Below are 25924 nucleotides of genomic sequence, written 5' to 3'. Positions count from 1 at the left end.
CATCACAAGTTCAAGGCCAGCCTGGGCAAAGGAAAGAAAGGAGGAAAGAAGGGAGGGAGGGAATGAGGGAAAGACTAAACAAGACTAGACAGGACTTGGCAAAGCTCACACTCCATAACTTACTAGGGAACACTCTACTGTGCTCTTCTGGGCAATGACTCCCAGGCCATCCGCTGATGAAGATATTTTAAAGGGGGGATGCATGCAGGCATACAACAGGCAGTTCAGGCTTCCCAGAGTATTTCCTCCAAGAAAGCCAAGAGATAGCTCTGGTTGAAACAAACAAGCCATTATGTTTCCAAACTAAGTTTTCTCTGGGCACAGAAGTCACAGAGGTCTATTCCCAAAGACCAGCAGGAACATATGAGTTTTCACATGGTGGCAAATGTCCCTTTTGGATTTGTTTCAAACCTTGAGAGCTGATTTTCTGACAAAATCAGAAACCTCTCGAATTACAGAGGTTATGGGGTGACTAAAAGGGTGAGGGTTCTGATGGAAAGAGATTACCCAGATTCACTTCTCCCTGCACAAGAGGTCGGGTCTGCATGACTCCAGATGGAGGGGACGTACCACAGTGAAGTTCAACTACACCATTAACTGGCACAGTTTTAAAGCACTGAAACACACTGCTCTACCCAGCAAAGAACTGGAATGCCAATCCTGGCTTAAATTAGCACCCATAAGCCGCAGAGGGAGGCGCAATGTCCTGAACAGCAGTTGGCTGAACACGTGTGAGGGACGTGCATCTGCCAAGCCTTTCGTGTTTACCAGGAAGAAAGAGTGTTGATTTTGCAGATTTCTGATAATGTTTTCACAGCAAGTGTTATTCCCAACCCATTTCAAACACAATCTGAGAAACAATGCTGTCGCTCACCAGTTCACTCTCACTTCAATGGTTCCCTCAACCTGAGGGACAGAAGGCCTCTTCTCTCTTCTGACCACACCTCCACACAGCCCAGAAGAAACGCAAAAAGGAAGCCAGGATCTCTGCCACAGCAGTGCAGGGCAGGGACAAGAAAATCAAGCTCAGGTGTGCAACACCATGGCATAAGACCCTAGCCCTGGGGATCTAAGACATCTCTACGAGGCAGAGAAGAGCAGTTAGAAAGATTCTTACAGCTCTGTCTTTGAGCCTGTGGTTCTATTTACTGTCCTCAGCTTAAAAACAAGTCACCCAAATGCAATAGGCCATGAAAATTAGCAAGGACTAGCATAAATTGGAAAGTTACTTGAGGCAAAAACCAGACAAAGCAAGAAGCAATCTTACAAGGATAGATCTGGATGCCAGGACAGAAGTCCTCTAGGCTAGAAAGAGCCACTAAGGAAACATGCTGAGTCTGCCCAGGCCCTTTTGAATCCTGATTCTTGGACTGTTTTCTGATGTTCTTTTTCTATTTTCCTGTCTTTCTTTTCTTTTCTTTTTTACACAATCTAACATTGACTGTTTTGTAGGAGAAAGGGGGAGGGGGAACTGATTTAAAAGAGGAAAACACGTTCTTGGGAGAGACCCAGAGAGAACGATGTTTGAAGTAAGAATCTTCTACATGTGTGTGTGTCTTTCTCTCACACATGCACACGCTCAGCTAGCCTTATGAGCAATCTGTTGCCGTAGCTGATACCCAGCATGTTCTGTCAGCTTCTTCCATACACTGATGGGGTGGGGGAACTGTCTGACCAGTTTCCATCCTGATGCTGCTGTTTTGTTAATAAGCCTACTTTGGTTATGACCCAAACTTAGCTGGGGTCTTCTTAGACGGACTGATACTCAATCTCTTCCCATCCAGAAATTTCACTGAGGGGATCAAATCAGTTTTGATCATAGATTTGAGATGTCTACACAGATCAAATGGAAGCCACTCTATCTTAGAAACATCATAGTGAACCAATTATTGTCTTAGGGTTTCCATTTCTGTAAACAGACACCATGACCAAGGCAATCCTTATAAAGGACAACATTTAATTGGGGCTGGCTTACAGGGTCTGAAGTTCAGTCCATTATTATTATGGCAGGAAGCATGGCAGTGTCCAGGCAAGCATGGTGCAGGGACAGCTTCATCTGAAGGCTGCTAGAAGACTGACTCCAGGCAGGTATGAGGAGGGTCTCAAAGCCCACCCCCACAAGGCTACACCCACTCCAACAAGGCCACACCTACTCCAACAAGGTCATGCCTCCTAATAGCGCCACTCCCTGGGCAAAGCATATTCAACCCACCTCATTCACCATAAATGGCCTATGTGTAGACCCAGCACTCTGTAGATTCCACTACTTCCACCATGCTTATAATTTCAGATATGAAATCAGCCCAGAGGAAGCTAAACAGTCACACAAATCAAAACAAAACCCCAAACCCCACTAACATTCACCAAGAAGCTGTGAGAATGGATTAAGTATAGACAACAAAGGTCACCAGCCTTCAGAAGCACACCAGGCCCAGAGACAGAAATAGTTTGGATAGCAGTATACTGATAGTAGACATTCCGGCTTTTAACAGACCTCCTTCAAAGTCATAATGGAATCCCTGGGTCTCGTTAGCCAAGCAGCAAGTCCTGAGAGTTGTGGCAAGTTTGGTACATACTACATGTGAGCAGTCTGAAAGTGAGTCAAATTCTCTTTGGTTATCTCTCTGAGAGTGGTTCTCAGAACATGGCATTAGAATCCCTAAGATCTCTCTAGAGCTGAGAAGTCAAAATAGCTGAATGTAGCCAGAAAAATCTGTGCCTTTAGCCAACTACTCAACATAATTCCAAAATGTAAGAATCACTGCTAATAGGCTATCTTCTTCCGCAATGGGGTTAATTTTGTTTAAGAGTTTTATTACATTATAATGTGCATGGGGTGCACCTGAGTGAAGTCCCCTAAGAAGACTAGAAATTGCCCTGAAATTGCAGGTAGCTGTGAACTCCCCACCATGGGTACTGGAAGCCATGCATCAGATTCTCTGCAAGGGCAGAATGCACTCTTAACTGCTAAGCCGTCCCTCCAGCCCCTGAAATGGGGGTAATTAAGTCAAGGGTCGGGCATCTTAATTGGGGAAGAGATTTAACAAGAAACCAGTCACTGGCTGTAAGAAAGAGAAAAGTGGCTGGGGGGCAACTGGGAAGACAGAGGTTGAGAGACAACATGATCAGCCATTCAGTGCCACATGGAAATTCTCCAGTCGATGTGCCTGAAGATCGTGAGACAGGAGATTTCTTTTTTTTTTTTTAAACAGAAGCTGAGAACTTGAGTCTGGATAACCTGGTGATTTAAGAATAAAGGTGCTCCCCATGGAAGGAGTTACAGAGACAAAGTTTGGAGCTGTGACGAAAGGATGGACCATCTAGAGACTGCCATATCCAGGGATCCATCCCATAATCAGCTTCCAAACGCTGACACCATTGCATACACTAGCAAGATTTTGCTGACAGGACCCAGATAGAGCTGTCTCTTGTGAGACTATGCTGGGGCCTAGCAAACACATAAGTGGATGCTCACAGTCAGCTATTGGATGGATCACAGGGCCCCCAATGGAGGAGCTAGAGAAAGTACCCAAGGAGCTAAAGGGATCTGCAACCCTATAGGTGGAACAACATTATGAACTAACCAGTACCCCGGAGCTCTTGACTCTAGCTGCATATGTATCAAAAGATGGCCTAGTCGGCCATCACTGGAAAGAGAGGCCCATTGGACTTACAAACTTTATATGCCCCAGTACAGGGGAACGCCAGGGCCAAAAAGTGGGAGTGGGTGGGTAGGGGAGTTGGGGGAGGGTGTGGGGAACTTTTGGGATAAGATTGGAAATGTAAATGAGGAAAATACCTAATAAATAAATATATATATTTATTTATTATTTATTATTATTATTATATATTTACTCCCTGAGACAAAACAGCAGTATGATCCTGCCTTAGAGATAAGGAGATTGGAGTTGAGGTACGGCTGGTAGATATTATCCCTACCCAGAGCCCTAGACCCACACACTCACTGACAATCTCATGGCAATCAGACTTAACTCTGAATAATTAAAAGTTACCACCAGCCCATACCAGTCTCTTCTCCGAAGCCCAGAGATACCACTGCCAGCAGGAGTGAAATCTGCTCTTTTTGTACCTAGCCCATGGGTATCCCCTCCTGTTGGGCATTTATATATACTCATTAGAAATAATTCCCCTTCTAAGAGTACCATAAGCTGTGGTGATGAACCGAAAAGGTGATATTAAAACCACTAAGAGTCAGACTTACTTACTCCCAGGCCTGACAAAGGCAGTAGCCCCCGACTTAGCGGCTGGGTACCGAATGTCTACTTACAGGTGAAAGGTTGGAACCCACATTACATCTTCCTAGGACATGATGTGGAGACAGTGGCTAAAACCACCAGGTCAAGCCACACAAAACCATGTCTGCACAAGACAGAGACAGAAGGACCAAGGGGTTTAAGTCCTAGCCTCCAACATGAGACCAAAGTCCACAGCATTTAGCACCCTGAGCCGGTTTCATCACCCAGAAGCCACAACACTCACCTTGAAGGTGAGTTGGGAGAGTCAAATGACAAAGTACACGGTGCCAAGCACACCAAAGACAAATGACAATTGACTGGTTCCAAAAAGACCACGGGAAAAGAAGTAGATGATAAGTTCAGAGGTTGTACCACCATCCCCTGTTCCTCTCTGCTTCTGACTGTCCGCTATCAGCTCAACACTCACCTCTTTGAGAGCTTTCTGGGGTCCCCTAAACACGGTCAGGTCTCTCTAGCATGTGCTTCAGTGGTCTCCAGCACTTCCTCACTGCAGCCTCAAAATGATTTGTGATGACTTTACTCTTATTGACCTGATGTCTTCCCTATGAACCATAAGACTCATGAATTCCAGGCTCAACGTGTGTTTTCTCCCTCGCACTTTGCCCTGTGCCTGGAACACAGCAGACACTCAAATGTTTGCAGACTGAATCATCATCCGAACAGCTGGGCAAGGAAGGGTAAAGGCAAGAGGAAGTCCTATGGGCAGATAGCTCACAAGTCAGAGTGTCTGTGACTCAAGGCTACCTGGAGCACATAGAACTTCTCCTGACCCAATAATATCTGTCTGGGGACGAGGAGACAGCAGTCACTGAAGACTTTACTGTGTAGGAATGGAGATCTGAGTTTGAGCCCCATAGCCAACAACACAAAAATGGTAGGATCCCAGAGACTCACTGATCAATCAGCCTGCCTGGCCTACTTGGCAAATTTCAGGCCAATGAGAGAGCCTATCAGAAAACACAAAGTGGGTGACACTTGAGAAGGAACCCCACCAGAGGTTGACTTCCAACCTCTACACGCACACATGTACACACACGTACACACACACACACACACACACACACACATCCCTAATCTGCTTCTGCTTTGAAACTGAGCCAAAATGGCTGACTGTGGAATGCACAGTGCTTAAATCCACAGGCATCCTCTTCTAACGGGTGCGCACCAACCCAGATCTTGGTCTGCTCACAAGGTTTGCATTAAATGAAAGGAAGATGGTGCAGGGTGCCATGCAAGTTTGGGGATTACTGCAGATCTCCCTGTAACAGACCCCGGCAGAGCCAGAAATCTACAGCAAGGTATGGAAAATAATGCTGCCGAGTGCCAACTACTGAGTGCCTACATGTACTGGGAACAAGCCTGGGAGAGCTTCAAAACCTATCAAGAAGGGCAGTCGCCATCCTACAAGGGAAACTGAAACTCTGGAAGGTTAAGCCAATGCTCATAAGCAAAGTAAATAAATAACTCAGCTGCAACCTGGAGCCCAGACAAGTTGATTGCAAAGTGTGTGTGCCTGGACCCTATTCAACCACCACACACACACACACACACACACACACACACACACACACACAATCAGCACATGGGATTTAAGACTTGGTTGGAAAAAGAGATAATTCCAGTTCAGGTTCTTCCACGGCTCTGTGACCCAGGTAAGTGACCTCACCACCCCAGGCTCTGGGGACACTCCCTCTCCAGTAATATAAGAGTACAGCGCATGACCGGTTCAGAAGAGACACAGTACTACTGAGCCCACAGAGTGCTTAGCAGTCAAAACCTATCAGGAAATGACACCTCCCTGACCAGGGACCCAGCCACGCTGCAGTTGCTAAGCTCTGACCCAAACTGGGGTTTGTTAGAAGCTTTGAACGTCAAAACAACAGAGGCTGACAAGCTGTTTCCTAGGCCCCCTGAAACTGGCCTGGAACTTGGAAAGGCCAACAATAAACACTAAGGAAAAGGAGACTGCTTACGTGTATCTAATAAACCCAAACCTCTCTTTCGGTGGTGGGGAGTTGAAGAAAATACATGCTGTAAGAGGAGCTTATCCGTCCTCAAACCTCCTTGGGCTAACGCTGATCAGCAATCTTCTTTGCAGCACGAACCCCTCTGGGACGTGCCCAACATATGCACAAGTACAGGGGCAGCCTTCCAACACCAGGGCTGTCAGCCGACTAAGTCTCCTTCGTTCCATCCCCTGAGCTGCTATACGGAGCAGGAATTTACAGTCTCTTCTCCAAAGCCTTACAAGGTCAAAAACGCTCATGTTGTGTAATTCCTATGATGACAAGGCTGTGGAGCAGCCTAGGCTAAATGACCAATACAAATGACACGGCAGAAGCCTAAGAGCCAAAATGTGGAGTCAGCACCGAGCAGCACTTGAGCCTTTGAGCCTGGTGCTGGCCCAGCTTCAGCAGCACACAGGCCCACCCCTGTACTGGCTCCTATGCCCTGCCAGTTGCAACCAAGAATGTGCAAAGCCACCCCAACACCCTGCCCTATTGCCCCATCACCATAATAGGGGACACAAAAGAGCTGGCATTCGTGTGAGGATGACCTGGGTCTCCCACTCCACAAAGCCTGCAGTGACTTTAATGGGTACAGCAAAGTATGGGGAGAAATGGCCAAAGACAGCCTGTAACATGGAGCATCAAGGACATAAAGGGAAGAAAAGGACTCTCCATCTTCTGTGTCGAACAACAAACCTGGCAACACATAAAATATTCCTGGGACAAGGAAGTAGAAAGAATCGAGTATATTAAGTGGGGAGAAAAGGAAACATAAAGAAAGAGAAGTAGTGTAAGGAGCAAGACCTGGTCATGTTCCCCCATCCCAAAGCCACGATGGTCTTGCCCTACAACAACCTATTCCTACTACCCAAGGCCCTTCCATGGTGAGCCTAGAAACTCCAACCTCAATATCAAGCAGAAAAAACACAACAGAGCCTGGTGGTGGTGGTGGTGCACTCCTTTAATCCCAGCACTCAAGAGGCAGAGGCAGAGGCAGAAGCAGGGACATCTCTCTGAGACTGAGGCCAGCCTGGTCTACAAGTTCCAGAACAGACAAGGCCACGCAGAGGAACCCTGTCTCAAAACCAACAACAACCAAAAAGACAGGACTGGAACTTACATTCATCCTGGATTTGCCTTCTGAGTGGTTTAGCTTACAGGCCTGTGTCGCCAGGCCTGAGTCTTAGTACATATTTCTTTCTTGTTTTGTTAATTACCATTCATGGCATTCTCAAACCAAGTGTCAAGATGTATTCCTTGAGCCCTTATTTAACATCTATATGTCTCCTAGTTTAGCATTTCCTCCATCAAGGTAAGGCCGTTGTACCAGATCCTGACAGTTCATCAACTCCAACTTTGAGAGTCTTGCAGAAAGTCTCTTATGGACAACATCAACAACAAAGACCTCTGAAGAGACACTGTGCCAAATGTTATTCTATGCCATTAGACCACACTCCAACAACTTCATGTCCATACTCAGAATCAGTGGGCAGAATGTACATAAACTAAATGCCAGCGTAACGACTGTAGGGCCAGAGTTCTTTCTGCATGACCACCTAGAAAACACACTGGAGCCAACTTACAAGGTTGGCACTCACCAACAGGAAAAACAGGCTCCGCTGTATTGTGCACTTGTTTATAGATCAGGACTTGACAGGTGCTTGCAGACATGAAGGTTAAATCGATCTTTACAACAAACTCTGGGTCAATTTTATCAGCTCAACTTAGGAACAGGGGAAATTTTAGCGCCAAGTCACATAATATCTGCACACCCTGTTGTCTGCATGTGCATGTGCCAAGTGGGAATGAATGCTAGGGTCAGAAATCTGCTTGCCAGACATAACATCTGAACAGCTCCTCCATGGCCGTGACAAGGTAGCTCACCTCCTAAACCATTACCTCACAGTTCTGCTCTTAAAAATTTTAGAAGTCACTCCATTCCTGCTACATAGAAAGACTTCAGCACCAAGGAACAAGGGGTGGCCTAACCAGGCTTTGGGGACAAGGAAACAATCTACACCATTATATTTCAACTCCACCCCACAATCTGACTGCAACTTTCAAGTTGCAAAGTGAATCCCACAAGACTCCTCCCAGGACTGGCTTCCGTATTCCATTCTAGGCCTCCACGTATAGAAACAGCAGGGCAGAGATATAGCTCTAAGCGAAGTGGCCCAGAAAGCCCAAACTATAGCCAAGTTCTGTACCCTACATTCCCACAACTGAGTGTGCAAATATAGGGTTTGGAAAAACAATTAAGAGAGGGAATCAACTCTCATTTGGAAAACCAAGGGAAATAAAGTCATATTTATCAATGTTTCTACCATAGTATTATTTGGGGACATGCCCTTGTAGTTGTTCACAAATATCTGGTACGTGGCTGTGACCACAGATTATATACAATCCTGTTTGATTTTCCTCTATTTTGGCTTGATAATCAAAAGAGTCCTAGATCCCGTGGCACCTCTCCTGTTCCAGCCCCTCTACCCCCACCCCTTCTACGCTGCCACTCTCCTTGTACACATTTGAGTCACACCCCTCTGAAACAATACTAATTAGGTTACCCAGCAGGCTCTCCCCCATGAAGCACAGCTCTTCGTTTTCTGGTAGAAGCAAGACAGATGTCAACATGGGCCAGGGTGGAGCAGCAGCGCCATGGCTAATTTGCTTTAGCCATTCTTCCATTTTCTTTTTTAATGTGGTTTCAGCTTTTCCGTAGACAGGGTATAATTCCTCTCATACATATTTAACTGATTATAATAAATTATAATAAAAGTTTCTTAGAACTGCTATTGACCAACTGTAAAATCACATAAGCCAGAAAGAACTCTGAGGACTTGGGACATGGATCAATGTGCTATTTTAAGACAGGAAAGAAGATGATCTACAAATAAATAAGCCCTGACAGCCAATGATGATTCCTGACACAATTACAGAACTGATGATAAGGGGGAAAGGTCTCACTTCCTCCGTGGGTCCTCAGCGCTAACACCGATCCAGGCACGCTGTTAACATCCAGGCAGTGAACAGGAAAACACTGGTATCCCTGTCCGCCAGATGACCAGCTAGGCCAGCTAGAAAAAGGTTGCTGGCAGCCTGATGCAGGATTTGATTCTTAGCCACACCCTATCCAGTGTCTCTTCAACAATGACTTGGCTGAAGACTCAGGAGGTAGGGTTATCAAGACCTCAGGTGGCACAAAAAGGGCAGAGGAGTCGGTGCTTTAGGTAACAGAGTCAAGATGCAGACGATCCTCGGGGCCAAACACAGAGCCAACTGAGCAAGCACAGGCTGGGAACTGCTCTCAACCGCCTCAAGTACATAGACTGAAAGATACAGTGTAGCAAGTTCCATCAGAGCCCACAGTGCAAGTAACACAATCTCAAACAGGAGCAAAAGTAGGACAGCATCCAGCTCACAAAACCCCGTACTTCTCACATAGCCTGTCACCATCAGGTCACAGATGGGGGTCTCTGCTCAGGACGCTTTAAAAACTATTTTTAATAGACTCCAATCATATAATTGAAAGGGCACCAGACAGTTTACGGTAACTCCTTCCTCACCGATGCCTAGATCTACCTCCTCCTCCTCTTCCTCCCCCCCCCCCTCTTCCTCCTCCTCCTTCGGTCTTTTTGAGACATCCTCTCACCATGTAACCCAAATTGTCATCCAGTTTGCATTACCTGCCTACCTCAGCCTCTCAAGTTCTGGGATTATCGGGATACACCACTACTTTTGGCTAAAATATGAAACACAATCCCTGGGTGGTAAGATTATATTCTTTATTTTTCCTCTTTTGTGGTGTAGGGATTGGACCCAGGGCCTTGCACACAAGAGGCCACCGAGATGTAACCCCCTCAGTCAACATCTGCCCTTTCTCATGGACCCTTTTAGAGGAACTATGAACACCCAAGCAAATCAATATCTACCCTGCCTTTGGTACAAACCATACGTAGCACGTCATATACACAGTTCCAATCCCGCAGAACCCAATGCCTGCACCTGACACTTGAACTGCTTCATTGTTTCCCTGTCAGCACCGCCTTCCACTGTGCAGATATTTTATGCTGATGGGCTTTGGGTTACTCCACTCTTTTGCTACATACAATTCTGTAAGAACATATAAACACACACACACACACACACCTCAAATGCACAACTACTCCTCTAGGAAATTTTTTAACAAATATAATTTTATAACCCAAGTAAATGCTGTCGATTTCAATGGTTCGATGGTGCCTTTTAAGGAAGAATAAAAGATAAAACAGAGAGTCTGGCCAAAAGAGGAGGCTAACAGTTTGGCCCCCAGAAAGAAAACCTAAAGCACTGTTTCTCAACCTGTGGGTCGTGAACCCTTGGGGTCAAATGACCCTTTCACAAGGTCTCATATTAGAAATATTGCATATTAGACATTTGCATTACAATTGGTAACAGCAAAATTACAGTTATGAAGTAGCAATGAAGTATTTTATGGTTGGGGGTCACCACAACATGAGGGTCACAACATTAGGAAGGTTGAGAACCACTGAGCTTAAAGATTCGTAGTATGGAGGAAAAGGGCCAAGGGTGGAAGGTGAATACTGTTATCTCCAACCTCCCCTGGCTAGCACCAGTGCATTCAGTCCTTCTGAGAGACTGTCCTGACACTGCACAGGAAGCCTCTGAGCATCATCCCACTAACTGTAATGAGAACCCTGGGGAGAGGATCTTCATCCTTTCAGTTTGCAAGTATGAAATCCAGACCAGGGTCCTCTCGCCAACAGACTCGGGAACGGAAAGCAAAGAACCTAGACTCAAACCAAGCCAGGTCAACAGCAAAGTCTGCTCCTCACCCCATACCCTGTCCCTCCCGACTGGGCCCTGCAGTGGGAATGGCACTCTCAGGCTTGGCTAGGATCAGACCCTCCGGTGAGTTTAGTGTGCACATACGCTGCTTAATTTGTTATCTTGATACAGCTAGCATCATCTGAGAAGAAGGATAAGAAAATACCTCCATACGATTGGCATGTAGGCAGGCCTGTGGGCATTGTTTTGATTGGTGATTGGCATGGAAGGAACCAGCCCACTGTGGGCAGTGCCATGCCTGGGCAGACGGTTCTGGAATATGCAAAGAAGCAAACTGACAAAATCACAACTTGACACAACAGACTAGAGCCCGGACGCAAAGGCAGAATCTACAGCATGGCTCCTGCATCTATGGTCAGGGAACATGACAGAAGAGGAGACAGAAAGATTATGAGAGCCAGAATACCATGATATCTGCCGTGAGACTGTCTCTCCCAGAACTACCTGCATAAACGAGCCCTGAACAATGAAAACATCAATAGATATACAGATAACTTATGATGTGTGTATAGGAGAGAGAGAGAGAGAGAGAGAGAGAGAGAGAGAGAGAGAGAGAATTAGAGGGATGTGCTCCCTGTTCATCCACTGTAAAGTGAACATCCCTGAAACCACACATACACAAACAACAAAAATAAACTCATCAGGCTGCATTTCCATGTTCAGGCATATACACACACACATGCAACAATAGCTATTAAGAGGCTATTAATTAGAGAGCTGGGGAAGGCATCAGAGGATTGGAGGAAAGACACAAGGGGGTAGCCTAGGGGGGAGGAAAGGAAAAAGGTGAAATGATATTAAAGTAGAAACTTAAGGGTTCTTTGGAGAGGCAGTTGTGTTAGAAGGTGTTTTGCTGGGGCAAACACATGAAGGAGTGTTTTCCTGAAGCAAGCACAGGTGAAAGACTGGGGCAGACTCATAAAGAAATGTTTCACTGAAGCAGACACAGGAGAAAGGATGCTCTGCTAAAGCAAGCACGTGAAAGGACCTGTGAAGGATTCTTCGCTAAGGACATGCATGTATTGGTCTGCCTTACATTGCATAGTTAAGCTACATTGTGGGAACGCCATAGAGAGAAACGCATCAAAAAACTTCTGGTGGTGTGCTGCAGTTTCTTGCCACTTCTGTGGGCTCGGGCTGATTGGATGCACATGCTAAGGCAAGACACCTTTTAGAGGGTATAAATAAGACTCCAAGTGACAGAGCAAGCTTGGCTTGCTGGTACAGCTAGCTGTGCAACACCTGTGGGTCTATGTCTTCACTGATCTTCACTTCCCTGAGAAAGGCACAGCTGAGAACGTCTCCTGGTGTCCCTCCAGGTCTGTCTGTCCTGCTGACTGGAGCCAAGGCTGAGGCCTGGCTGTCTCTGCTAAGTTATGTCACCACTGTTGCTAACCCAACTCTACAGAACTAGACTGCTGTGAAGTGTTTTGGGGTGGAATGAGCTGCCACTGCCCGCTAACCTATAAACTAAACTGCTGATTTCCAGACAACACAGACAGGAGTTGCTCCAAAATACCTTTCTAAACAGGTCCACTTCCCCTGTATCTTTTCTTTCCCATACCTCTGGTGGGTGGTGGGCTACGAGAGGGGTTAAAGTATTTAAATACCATCATTAAAGATAAAACATTTTATAAATTAAAGTTACATGATATAACTTTATACTTTAATTTTTAAAATATTTTTTAAAAGAAAAGCAAATAAGCAAACTGAGCAAGCCAATAAACAGAGTTCCTCCTTGGCATCTGCTTCAGTTCCTGCCTCCAGGTTCCTGCCCAGCTTTCCCTTCATGCTGGACTTTCCGCTGTAAGATGAAATAAGTCCTTTCCTCCTCAGGTTGCTTTTGGTCATGGTCTTTGTCACAGCAACAGAAAGCCAGAGCTACTGTTCTAATCTACAGCAGTTCTCTAACTAGGCCAAGTATCAAAAGCACCTACCAAGAGCTTGTAAAACTGACTTGGGAGCCCCACCCCTGAGTTTCAGAGTTCTCGGCTATGGGTGGAGCTGGAGGGTTCCCAGGTGATGCTGATGCTGTGGCCCAGGGACCAGGCAAGACTGTAAGAGCTACTCCCTAGAAGAAAGAGCTGTCACTACACTTAGTAATTAGCTCGTAACATTTTACAACGTGTACTATACCAATGAACTTGTAATGCAAGTCCAGTGGGAGAATGTGTTCTATAAAATGAGCTCCAGGTTGACAGACAGTCTCTGTCTCAAAGAGCAAGGCAGGCAGAGATAGAGCAGGAACCCCCTCCTTTGGCCTCTGTATGCATGCAAGGACACACACATCTGCCCATGGGTGTATACACACACACACACACACACAAAAGGAGACATGGGTGCTCAAGAGAACAGGAGCACAAGTTGAATTTAGTGCATATTAAGGAATTTATTGGGCTAGAGATATAATTCAGTTGGCAAAGCACTCGCCTAATATGCCCAAAGCCTTAGGTTTATCTCAGACCCACATAAAACCAGGCATGGTGGCACACACTGACACATGCAGCACTCTGGGTATTGGTGGAAGATCGGACGTTCAAAATCATCCTCAGCAGTACAGTTTAAGCTAGCCTGGGCTACAAGAGATCCAAGGATGACCCTGAACTTAAATCCTCCTGCCTCTACCTCCCAAGAACAGGGACAACATACATACTCGAAAGTACAGTGGTTTGGCTAAGTAAGCAGAGGGCTCCTGTCCTCGAAGGGAACAAGCAGAAGCTAAACAGCCAAGTGACAGAAAGGTGACAAAGCACCTATCTACTCCAAGACAGCATGGTGCTGACATCCACACCACCTCAGTTCCATAAAACTATACTGAGCTTGTACGTGATGCAGTAGAGAGGGGATGTTTTCTAAGTCACAACTGACTCTTGGTGAGCTAGCCTACCAATAGTCTCATTGGATAAACTTATACCAACTGCTACACTTCCGTGCCTCAGTTTCCCTCAACACAAAAGAGAGATGTTGCTAACTAACTCTTGGGATTATCTAACCAAGTGACTAACAGTGAACAACTATCAGATGACCAAAGTACTGAAAACACACACAAGATCTGCCTTTCTCCCTCTGCTGTTCTACACGGCCACTAATCCTGCATCTAACAGGTAATTTCCATTAAAGTCAAACATGCAAAGAACTACGGGCAAATTCAAAAGCATACCAATCCACCCTTCAAACTCCATGCTTTTAATCTAGCTGAATAACTGGCATATCATAAAAAGCTATTCTTGGCCAGTGGGATGACTTCATGAGTAAAGGCAACTGCCACAAAAGTTGGGGACCCGAGTTCAATTTCAGGAACCCACACAAAGCTGGAAGGAGAGAACAAGGCTATGAAGCTGACCTTTGACCTCTACCCACAAGCCACTGCATGCTAGTGCACGTGTGCACACACACCACAATAGTGATTTTTATGTTAAAGCCATTCTGCTAACAACACTTCCAATGTACCTACTGTGAGCAGAGAACCACGCAAGACCCTGGAGGAAAACAGAAAAGGCTTACCTTCTTGGTAACTATGGTCTCTACCCCTTTCACAGCTTAAAGGCAGCTGTGGATCCCCACTGCCTGGGTAATGCCAAGGGGTTCGTCACAATTTATTAGCTGGACATCTGCACTTACAAGAACGAGGAAAGCCACAAGACAAAACGACAGAAACAGGAGTGAACAAAACCACAGGACAACACTCTTAACTGTTAAGACCTAGGATAGAAATTGCTTAAGAGATACCTGAGGGTAAAGGATAAGAAAGTAGGAATTCCTGGGCAGCTAAGAAAAGCTGTTGTTTATTTTGTGCATTAAAAACCACTTATAATAGGGAAGGGTCCTGAGTGTTAACGAGCAGCCCCTGCTAGTCTAGGGTATGTGGTTCCACACTAGCCTTTTAACAAAGACTGAACTGGTCCAGTATGAATGAGAAAAAAAGTGGAAGCCATGGAAGTAAGAGATGTCCAAACATATCTACAATCTAGGTACACTTTGACTGTCCCCCAAAAGTCTAAATCTGACAACTTAGGTCCCAGTGTGGCAGTACTGAGGAACTGGAACTTTTAGGGGGTGGAACCCTGTTGAAGGAAATTAAGACAGGGAGACACTCTCAGAAATGGATGAATCGAAGCCTCACTGGAGTTGGTTAATTCCCAAGAAAATAGTCTGTTAGAGAGACTGTTAGAAAGACTCTGTCTCCTTCCAGGCCCCTTCCTTCCTGTCTCACCATGTTTTCCTCACAGTGCTCCAACCCTGTGATACCACCCACCAGGCAACCCTCTCTGGAGCAGAGCAGATGCTAGGGGACAAGCTCTTGAGTCTCAAGAACTATGATCTAAATAAACTTTCTCCATAAAGCATCCGGACTTACCTACTTTGCCACAGAAACAGAAAATGAAGTAAGCCATTAATGTCAGATCCACAAAGATCACTACACAGGGTCCACTCTGAGAAAGACTGGTAAATAAATATTAACTGAATTAAACAGAGCTCTTCTGTTGCAGGAGAACTCTGTCCACACTCCAGTCACGCGGTTTCCTAGGCACCCGACTAGGAGCACCGGCAGGGCATGGGCTGGACACCAGCCATCTCTATCACGGGGCATGTCTTCATGAACTTTTTCACTGCGAGAATGAAGGCTGTAACTTCCCTCTGCCTAGGATGCCTTCCAAGATGCGGCTGCAACTGGCACGCTTCCCACGCAATCCGGCTCTGATGCCACCTCCTCCTTCTCCCACAGGACCCTGCTCATGCCTGTTAGCACTTCTCATACGTCTTTGTAATCATCTTGTTTACCTATGAGACAGCTCCTCCAGGGCAAGGACTTTTGTCTGTGAAACCTCAGCTCCGAGCTCAGCCTGCCATGTTACACTTGCAAAACAAATACTGAGAAGGTGTTTAATGAACGGGGCCTGGGCAGAAAAAGAGGAAGGAAGAGACTAATCCAGCACCTTACCACGAAGACTCAAAACTCTACCGAGCTGGAGATGGGTTTCACTAGGCGGCGGGAGGGCTGCCTGTTATTTCTTTTGCTCATATCTGAAAGATGGAGTTATTTTCTCTCCAGAGCCAGGATGATCAGACTGGTGTATGCTGTACTTGGAAAGAGCCTCAGATTGATGCCCCTTGGACACACTTGTGGTCCACCCTCCGTGCACAACCCCCTCCTCCTCACTCTTCCATACCTGGCACAGGAGTCTCTGAGAGGACTCTCTAGAACATGACCACCTGTTCTCTTCCCCTCTCTCTGCCTCCCACTCTCTCTGTCTCCCTCTCTCTCTCCCTCTCCCCTTCTTTCCCCCTTCCCTCCCTCCCACACTGAGCATAGGCACTTCTCTCTGCTCATTACACCACTCATTAGTTCCCCACGGGCCTCTGGCAAGGTGGCAGTCTCCCATCCAAGACTGCCCAGGGCACAAGCCAAAAGAGAGACTCCAAACTCAAGAGAGAGGAGGTTTGCAGACAGAAGATTCCACTGAAAAAGAGAGGCCAAAGCTAGACTGCTGCCCTCCAACCAGATGTGGTGAGTCCACATACTCTGGGCAACTAAAAGCTCTCAGCCAGGGAGGCTGCACTAAGCTTAAGACACGGCAGTCTCAACCCTGTGCCATGCTTTGCACGGCTCTGCAGACTCCCCCTTCACCTCTCTGATCTGATCCTTCTACCCACTGAGCAAGTCAGGACCCTGCTTTGTAAATGTGGGCACTGCCCAGAAAGGACAGCAGCAGAACGGGGGCTCCCAGAGAAGTGGTGAGATGCTCTACCCACTGCTGCTATGCTACCCACATTTATTACGAGTCTACTCGGTCAGCACTGGCTCCTTACCCTCAGAACCTCCCATTTTTGAAGACAACAACCTTTGAAGCCTTTCTGAGGGTTTTGCCCCGTCTCGTCACATTTTATCTGTGATACTGAAACAAGATTTCCTGACTCTCTCTTGTGTTTATTGTGCTCAGGATATGTTTCCTACTGCCCTGAGAATTATTCCCTTGAGGAACATTCAGCTCCTTTGGAAACCCATGACACTGAAACCCCCTTTCCTGAGTGCCTTCCTTCAGGGGTATAACAAAGCTGGCCACCACTGATAAGCCTTGGACTGACTGCATGGAGAAGTAGCACGGCCAGGAGGCAGGCAGTCTGCCTCCTAAACTGTGCAAACCACCCCCCCCCTCCAGCCACACCCCTTCACCTCTGTTTCTCCATCCATAGAGCACGGATGATACACCAAGCCTCATAGGTTAACGTCTCAGATTTGAAGCAATATATGCACGGCACGTTGGGCACAAGGGATGACAGGTTGACCTCCCTTACAAAAAACAGGAGCTCACACAACTATTATCCTTTTTCATGCATCATCAACTTGGGGGTAGAGAAAGTGTGGTAGATTTTACTCTTGGCCTGAAGAAGGCCTCCTGCCAGGAATAATTACCACCATGGAGGAGGAGGTGGAGAATTGTAGGGGGCTGCTTGGACATCAGAGATGTTAAAGATGTCTGCAGTCTCTGAGCTAATGGTGTCTCACACAACTCACTTCTCTCTCCCAACCCCCCAACTAAGCGTTTTTTTCTGAGACCAGTTACTAAGCCTCGCTGAGGTTCATTTCCTCAGCTGCACTAGAGAGATAACCTTTCCAGCAACCCTGAGGGCACAGGACATCACAGCCAGTGTTGTCCCTATTTATTCCCTGGGTGTATGGCGAAGCACCTGTGTGCGGGGGTCCTGGTGGGAGCCTTGCCAGCCTGGGATGCTGCTTCCCCCTTTCGGACCAAGCCTCTGTTTGTTCGGGTACTGCCCCTGTTTTACCACAGAGTAAAGCCCACCCTACCTCTGGGTCTGGAAACGCCACCCCACACACACACTTCTCCACTCTGTGAACAAGAAGTGTAATCCCTTTCCACTAGGAATGATTGCTCCATGACTGACTCAGAAAGACTTAACCCCAGCCTATAGTGGAAGATAGAGAGAGTATGTGATGTTCCTCCAAAAGCTCCCGAGTCCCGAGAGACTGCCAGCATCTATCTGTAGCCTTCAGGCCTGAAGTGCAAGCCTGACAGGTGTGGAAACGCTGCAGCCCTCAATGCTAATGACAGCAAGGCGAGCAGGACCTGGGGAGACTTGCTGCCCTCACTCAGGCATCACAATAGTCAACTCTAAAGCCCACCCTATGTCTCAAGTCAGGGTGTCACAATTCACAGTACAGGCCACAAGAAACGCCTCCTGTTTAAGAAATAATTAGTTTCCCAGTTGCCACCAGCCGTTTTAGCTTAGGTTTTGTTACCTCAAGCTGAAAATATCCAGACACAGGCTGCACAGCCTAGGGAACATATTAAAAATGCAGGCGTTTGCATCCTAACAGGGAAGAATACACATAAGCACCCCAAAGGGTCTTTCTGCTCCCCAAAGTTTAAGGATAACTGATCTCACAGGCCACGGTGACTCCAGAGCGGTGCCGGGCACACAGTCTGCATTTAAAACATCAACTCAGAACAGACTTCCCAGAGAGAGAGAGAGAGACCATCCGGCCTCCCTACTTCCTGAGAAAAGCTACTGTGGGAAGGAAAGATGAGGGAAAGCTGGGCTGTGAAGCAAAACTCACCTCTTCCTCCCAGAGGCTGCTTCTACACACTTAGGAAACCAGCTGCTAACATCTGGCCAAAAGCCTCTCCCGTGACAACCCAACACCGTTGCTGCTCCTGAGCCACCACAGCTGGGGACCCAGAACTCCCTGCCATGCTAACCACTGTCCACTTGGCACGGAAGGGCTCAAGGCTACGCAACTGGTCGTCACCATTCTCCCTGCGGCCTTTTTAACTGTAGTAAAAGGTCAATTTCCGGGACTCGGTATCTCTTATCCTGGACCGATCAGCCCTGTGGCACCAGGAAGCTACAAAGGAAGCTGAAGTTATTAGATGAAAGGAAGAGTCACTGAGCCACCAGACAGAAGAGCCCAAAGGATCATGATTCCAGAGTAGGGGAGGGCTTATGGCTCCCTTTTCTGCAGCACTGTCAGGGAGGGTGTTTTCTCAGGATGGCAGAGCTAACGTGTAGAGGGAAGGACAGAAACTCCTTAGGTTGATAGAGACAGACTAAAGGGAGGGGAAGGCAGTAACTTAGAGGATACCAGCTGATCACACAGGTCATGACGGCTAAGAGCAGTGCAGAACACCTCACCTCTGCCTGGCAATGTTAATGCATTTGATTTTTAGGTTTACTTAACTAAAGTGGGCTTTTTTTTCACCCTGTTCAAGAAATGCCTGAATAGCTACTAAATGCAAAATACCACACCAGGGACTGTAGTGACAGGACAGGGGCCAGGGCTGGAGAGGACATAAAGATCACAGATCTAACAGCCCAAATAAGGCAAATGTAATAGAAACCAAAGAGCAAGCACCATCTTCAGAATTCTCCCCATCCCTCCCAAGCTCCACAGAGGCCAGGCACCCTCTGCACCCTGGGTCTAAGGTTAACACTCTTCTAACTCTCTGAGCAAAGGTCACATCATCTTCCTAAGTATATATCTAACAAAGATCTTGACACTAGGAAGGGCTCGCTGAACACTGACTGGTATAATGTTGGACATTGACAGATGGATAGAGGGAAGGATAAGAGGATCACTAGAGATACCAAGGAAGTGTGGTCAGTGAGTCAGGAAAGCCTTGCCAAAGAGCTGAGGCACCTGAGCTAGACCGTAAGGCAGTGGTTCTCAACCTGTGGGCTGCGGCCCCTTTGCAGCTACATATCAAGATATTTACATTACGATTCATAACAATAGCAAAATTACAGCCATGAAGTAGCAATGAAATAATTTTATGGTTGGAAGTCACCACAGCATGAGGAACTGTATTAAAGGGTTGCAACACTGGGAAGACTGAGAACTACAGCCTTAAGGGTTCCGACCAGAACAGGTAAAGCCATTCCTTCCAATGTGCCAAACACAAAATTTCTGTCTAAGAATGACTTCCAATATAAAAGTCTACTCCTGAGCGCACTTGTCTTAAAATTAGATGTCTTCACTTCCTACAGCCTTTTGCTTCTTCCCCAAATAGTAATTAATTAGTAAACTAAGGGAAGGACAAAGGCTTCGCTGAGACAGTGTAGCGAAATGAGGACACTCCATTTGCCTGGACACAGTTTCCAGGACAAACTGTTAAGTGATACAAGCAACTATTCTATCCTTTCCCCTTTATCCATGAACCTGCCTTCAGACATCGGGGAAGAATACACAAGAAACTATCTGTTGAGTGACATAACGACTGAGGAAGGGAATGCCCCTGACCATATGCTGGGACAAAAACAAACACTGGAAACGCACTGGGAAAACTGGACTACACGCTCAGCTCACTCTGCCTAACTGAGCCTAAGGAGGAGAGCAGACACGGAAGAGAAGTAGCTACAGCTACCTGCGTATTTTTAATAGTGTTCTGACTTCTAAACTCTGCATATCAAACATTCAAAAGGTTAATCATCTTCTTCCCAACTTTCTCCAGGTCAAAAGGTTCGTTTGGGAGCACCCCTGAATGGCCACCCCGAAGAGCTCCCCTAGACAGAACACCCAATCGCCCAACACTCATCATACCACGTCTTTGCAGGGCCCACAAACCGGCCTGAGTGAGGAGAGCTAGCTGTGCATGGCCTAAAAAGGCTGGGAGTCCATGGGGGCTGCTAGGCTGGGGGGACGGAGGGGAATATCCACAGTGTGACACAGACACAGAGCAGCTCGGGTTTTACACAATCACGACAACAGAGCGAGACTGATTCAGGGCTGAATCGAGCTCTTTATATTGTCTCTACTTAAAAAGGAAATGTATTGACTACGGTCCTCCTCACACATTTATCTCTCCTGACATCAAGCACATTCATAACCTATTTTAAATTCCAGAGGACAATGGCGGGTTTAAGAAAGTGAATAGCTAAGGGATGTGCCAGGCCCTTGGAGAGGCTGGGCAGACGCTTCTCTGGCTCTTAATTGTTCAGGAAATGGGCACATTGTAGTATTTCTTTTTCTTATCAATCATAACTTTCAGTTCGAAGAACGCTTGTCAGGAGAGCTGCCTGGACCCGCTTTAGGAACTGCGTGGTGTCATTTCAATAACTACTCCCTGGGTATCTCTGCAGCTCCTGAGGTCAGGCCTGAACTGCCAGCCTAGAGGGCGTCTCATCACCTGCCTCCAGACTCCATGGTCCTAGGGCCACTCTCCTTCCTAAACCTGCTCAACTATGTCCCACTGTGAAACCCTCACAGACTCTGTTCCACGGTGCCTCATGGACTGCTGAGCCATAAAATTTACCACCCACACGGGCATATTTGAAACTGCCAGGGGCGCTGTTAGTAATTACACTGGGAGCATGGCAAAACCACTCCCAGAAAGCAAGGAGGTGATCTCGGCCATCCTCCCATAGGACAGATCCAGTTGCTGTTGCGGATCCTGAAATCCAGCTCACACCTTCTGACTCCATCCACCTTTCTGTCTTTCGCAACCTGACCATATCACAGGGTCCAGCCACCAAAGGCTACAGCTGCCCAGCAGACCTTAGGCCCACCATCTCTGACCATTTGCTCACTCCGTGTCATCAACTGTCTATTAGATGTCAGTAAAAAACAAACAAACAAACAAACCAACAAACCAACAAAACCTAAAACACTTCTACCTCTCTCTCTCTCTCTCTCTCTCTCTCTCTCTCTCTCTCTCTCTCTCTCTCGTGTGTGTGTGTGTGTGTGTGTGTGTAAAGATAGGGCATTAGACTGACACAATTTCTCTGTGTAGCCCTGGCCGCCCTAGCACTTGCTCTGTAGACCAGGCTGGCCTTGAACTCAGAGACCCACCTGTCTCTGAGCATTGGAACCAAGGCATGGGGCACCTCGCCCAGCTATAGTGTGGATCTTTAAAGGCCTAAGTGTTGAAGACTTGGTCCCCAGCCAGCAATGTTACTGGGGAATGGTGGCATGTCTAGAAGGTAGAGCCTAAGAAAGGAACACAGGACTGCCCATGACAAGGGTACTGGACCCATCCTGTCTTTCTGTCTCCTGTCCATCCGCCATAGCACTTTAGCTCCCTTTGCATGCCTCCACCATCCTGGGCTGCTGATCTTGATGATAAGGCCAGACTGCCACGGACTAAGACTTTTGAAACTATGAGCCAAATACACCTTTCCTCCTTGTATATTTATTATCCCAGGTATCTTATCACAGTGACAGTAAAGTGGCCAGCACACTCTCCTGGCCCTGTCTTACAAATATATGACTTTGGGTAGGGTCACAATCTTAGTTCCTTCTGAAAAACTGTGGGAGGGGAGTACCTACTTTAGAGTAAAGCCATGGAAATGTCATATGACACCTCAAGATTGCCTTATATGGTCAGGGTTCAACCACTAAAAACTCCCCTTAGCCAAGCCTACAGTTTACACATCTATTTCTGTGGCTTTTGACCTTTCCCCTTCTTCCTAAGTGCTTCCTACCTGTTCAAAGCCTTTGGTCTGAAGGAATCCTTTGGGCTAGTTCAAAGACATCTGAGGTTCTAGTGAAGGAAACACAACTGCGTGCGCACAAACACACAGAGGACCGCTCAGACTCAACCTTGCCCACAACAACTCTCTGGACAAAGGTCTCCATTGTTGTCTAAATACAAACTTTTCCACAGGGAGCCTTAAAATAGCTCTAAGGTCCAGTCTTCAGACTTCCACGTCTCATCTCCACTCTGCCCCTGACCTCAACATATCCTCTCTCCTTCCTGCGTCCCAGTTTCCAAATCTGTGAATCAGGGGTCTGGCCATGATGAGCACTGAGTGCCCCCGGCAGCAGTTACGACGGTTTTGAACTATTCTGGAATGCTGTGCCAGGAACAGGAGTTAAAGCCGTGTTTTAGAAAAGCGCTTAACTTGGGCATGAGCATCATAAAGTCAAGTCACTCTCTCTGCCCTACATTTCCAAGGCAGCCAGCAGAATAACAGGTATTTATTGCCACAGGAGTTGGGAATGGAAATAAAATGAAATACCACTAAGACCCTAGAGAAACAAGTTCCTCCCTCCAAACCCACAACCTTATCTGTGGCCCAGGATAATAACAGAGGCAGAAATGATGAAAGGATTATTGTCCCAGTTTGCTCTTTGTTGCTGTGATAAAACATCAGGACCAAATCTAGCTTGGAAAGAAAGGCCTCAATTTGGCTTACAGGTTAGAGTCCATCATTAAGGGGAACCCACGGCTGGAGCTCGAGGCAGGAACCTCAAGCAGAGACCACAGAGGAATGCTTACTCAGCTACCACATGCCCAGAGGTGACACCGTCCACTGTAGGCTGGGGCCTTGGATCAATTAGCAATCAAGAAAATGCTCACTAGAAGTCAATCTGATAAAAGCAATTAATTCCTAAGTTACGTTCCCTCACCCCAAGTGAATCAAGCTGACGACCCAAATGAGCCATCGCAATTATGACACTGAGACCAAGAACGCACGTGAAGCAGCTAGTATACACAGAGTATTCAGAAAGTATGCTGGACGTGACAGCACACGCCTTCAATCCCGGCACGCCAGAGGAAGAGGTGGATAAGATCTCTGAGGTTGAGACCAACCTGGTCTCCCGGCCAGCCAAGGCTACACAGTGAGACCCTATTTCAAAACCAAGCAAGCAGACAAGCAAACAAGGGAGAGCATAGCCTGCCCTCCTGCTTCCTGGACTCACTACAGTGAGGTCTGCATCATAGCTACAATTGTTCTCTGCTCTGGAAGTCCTTCCTCTCTACCCCTGCAGCTCAGCCTTCAAGGCTCTGCTCCTTTGCCTTGCAGCCTTCTTTGCACAGAGCTCCTCAAGATTGAAGCCAGAGAAGTTTCCCAAGATTGGCCTTGGGGGAGACGGCAAGTTTAGCAGGTCCTTAAGCGAACAACTTCCTTTCTGTGAGTTCAGGAAGATGAACTAACTCCTCTGTTCCGCCCCAGAATGGAGCACTTAATTTTCAACACTGACACACGATGAGGTTCTACATACATTATGTCAGTCTCAGAAATGTAAGATGACTCAAACCTGGTCACCAGAGCGCCTCCCCTGCCTCCCGCCCATTCTGTGAGGACAAGAAAGAGGACTCTGTGGTTTCTTCTCTCACCACCTTGAGGTGGCCCCACAAGTCCTCACCCCAGATCCTTCCCTTTGCCCCAGAGCCCAGGGCTCTGATGACTAGAGAGTCTGAAAGAAGCCCAAACCGTAGTGGTGACTCTCCCAGGCTCAGGAAAGGAAGTGACTGACCTAAGATCTCTCTGCTGGTTCCAAAGCAGGGCTGGAGTAAAAGCAGGACTTTCCTGGTTCATACAACTTCCTTCTCTCCTTTTGAACCCATCTACCCCTCTGATCTCCTACCAAACCTGTTTAAAGGAAGCCTGCCCCGACCTCTACCACCTGCAACAACAGTAACTCCTCCACCCAGACACCACTACATAACCGTGATCAGCCTACTGCTGTCTGTCAAACTGCCAAGGCCACAGAAGCATGACCTCGCCAGACCACAAAATGACCAACACGGCCATGTCCCTTCTACCTCCAACCTTGGCGCTGGCATTCATCCTCAAAATATCCAAGTGCCTCTTGTCCTTGCACTTGAAATTCTCCTTTCCTTCCAAAGCATGGCTTAAAGGGCACCTGCCTCTACCCTACCCTCACCCGCCACGTCCATGTCCACCCCAGTTGTCTTGAACTCCTGGTCTAGAATATCCTAATCATTCTTAAGCCATGTCCCCTCATGCCCTCCCTGAAATCCAGGTCTTCTGGTACTGACTCACCCTGTATCAAGAGGATGCCCACTGAATGGCTTCCACAGTGAATTGAAATGGAATCCATCTAGCTCTCAGGCCAGTCTGGGCTCCAGGGTGGCCTCAAGCTCCCTATATCCAAATGACCTCTTACTGTTCTTCCAAGATTGGATTTGGGCCCAGACTGAGTCAAATGACCTCTTATCATTCTTCCAAAATTAGGCTTTCTTCTTTAATTACACCTTATCTAGCCACACTCAATGTGGAGTCTAATTACGTAATTACTTCATGTCTTGGACTTGAAAACAAAAAAACAAAACAAAAAAGAAAGGGAAGGCCAAAGAGTGAGCTTGATTACACAGGTAAGGAAACACCAAGTACGCACATTTACATACATACACCGCATTCATATGCACTGTTGTAGCACAGAACAGTAAATCATATTAAGGTAAAAACTATGCCAGGTAGAGAAAAATAAGAACTTCACAGAGCGGTCTGATGAAGGTTCTAGAGAGGCGACCCATCCACCACTGTGCAATGAAGACCAGGAGCTGTATGACCTGGAGCACATTCAGTGTTTACGGCATGGTCCCTCCTCCCCAACACTGCCACGTTCTTGTGACTCCTACATATTCCTTATGCTGTGACTTCCTAAGGCACCTTTGCACAACTCTCTTCTTCCCTACCACCCCAGGTCTGTCCTGCCCAGCTTTTCCTAGCTGGGAGTCTCCATTCTCAAATGCCCCCAATCAGTGTAGAGGGCACCCAGAAGCCCTTCCTTCTGTCTCACACTCCAGCCATGTTACAGTATCTGCCCTCACTAAAGGCCTTCCATACCACCCTGCCTTTGCATGTGCCAGTTTCTCGGTCTTCTACTGGGAATGCCTTCTGTCGGTTCAGGTCCCACCCCTTCCTGTGTGTCCACGTGTCACCCTCACCTAACGCAGGTAACGTATGGGCATCATACATTAATGTAAAAGCCCCACCACTTACCAACCTCTTCCTGAGAGCAACAGTCACCAGTTTCCACTCTCACCTTCCTGTTAGTTAAATAGCTTTAGACATATTTAC

General features: G+C 47.0%; 1 protein-coding gene across 7 annotated transcripts in view; it reads right to left on the bottom strand.

Annotated features, from left to right (window-relative positions):
• The window catches only part of Sorbs1 (sorbin and SH3 domain containing 1), a 226687-nt gene that overhangs the window by 177997 nt on the left and 22766 nt on the right, over positions 1 to 25924 (bottom strand). Inside the window, exon 1 of one of the 7 annotated variants that reach the window (XM_029472827.2) lies at positions 24884 to 24992. The exons of 3 other annotated variants lie outside the window; for them this stretch is intronic. The gene's annotated coding sequence lies outside the window, so the exon portion shown is untranslated. Of the gene's footprint in view, positions 1 to 4683; positions 5078 to 15488; positions 15840 to 24353; positions 24482 to 24883; positions 24993 to 25924 lie in introns of those variants that run through there. 3 more of the 7 variants (XM_029472829.2, XM_029472828.2, XM_029472832.2) reach the window with 3 other exon arrangements.

The sequence above is a fragment of the Mus caroli genome, unplaced genomic scaffold (genome assembly GCF_978045245.1).
Source record: "Mus caroli unplaced genomic scaffold, Mus_caroli_1 scaffold_20, whole genome shotgun sequence".
Lineage (NCBI taxonomy): Eukaryota > Metazoa > Chordata > Mammalia > Rodentia > Muridae > Mus > Mus caroli.
Note: the sequence above shows the minus strand (reverse complement) of the source record. Positions and strands in the feature narration are given on the sequence as shown.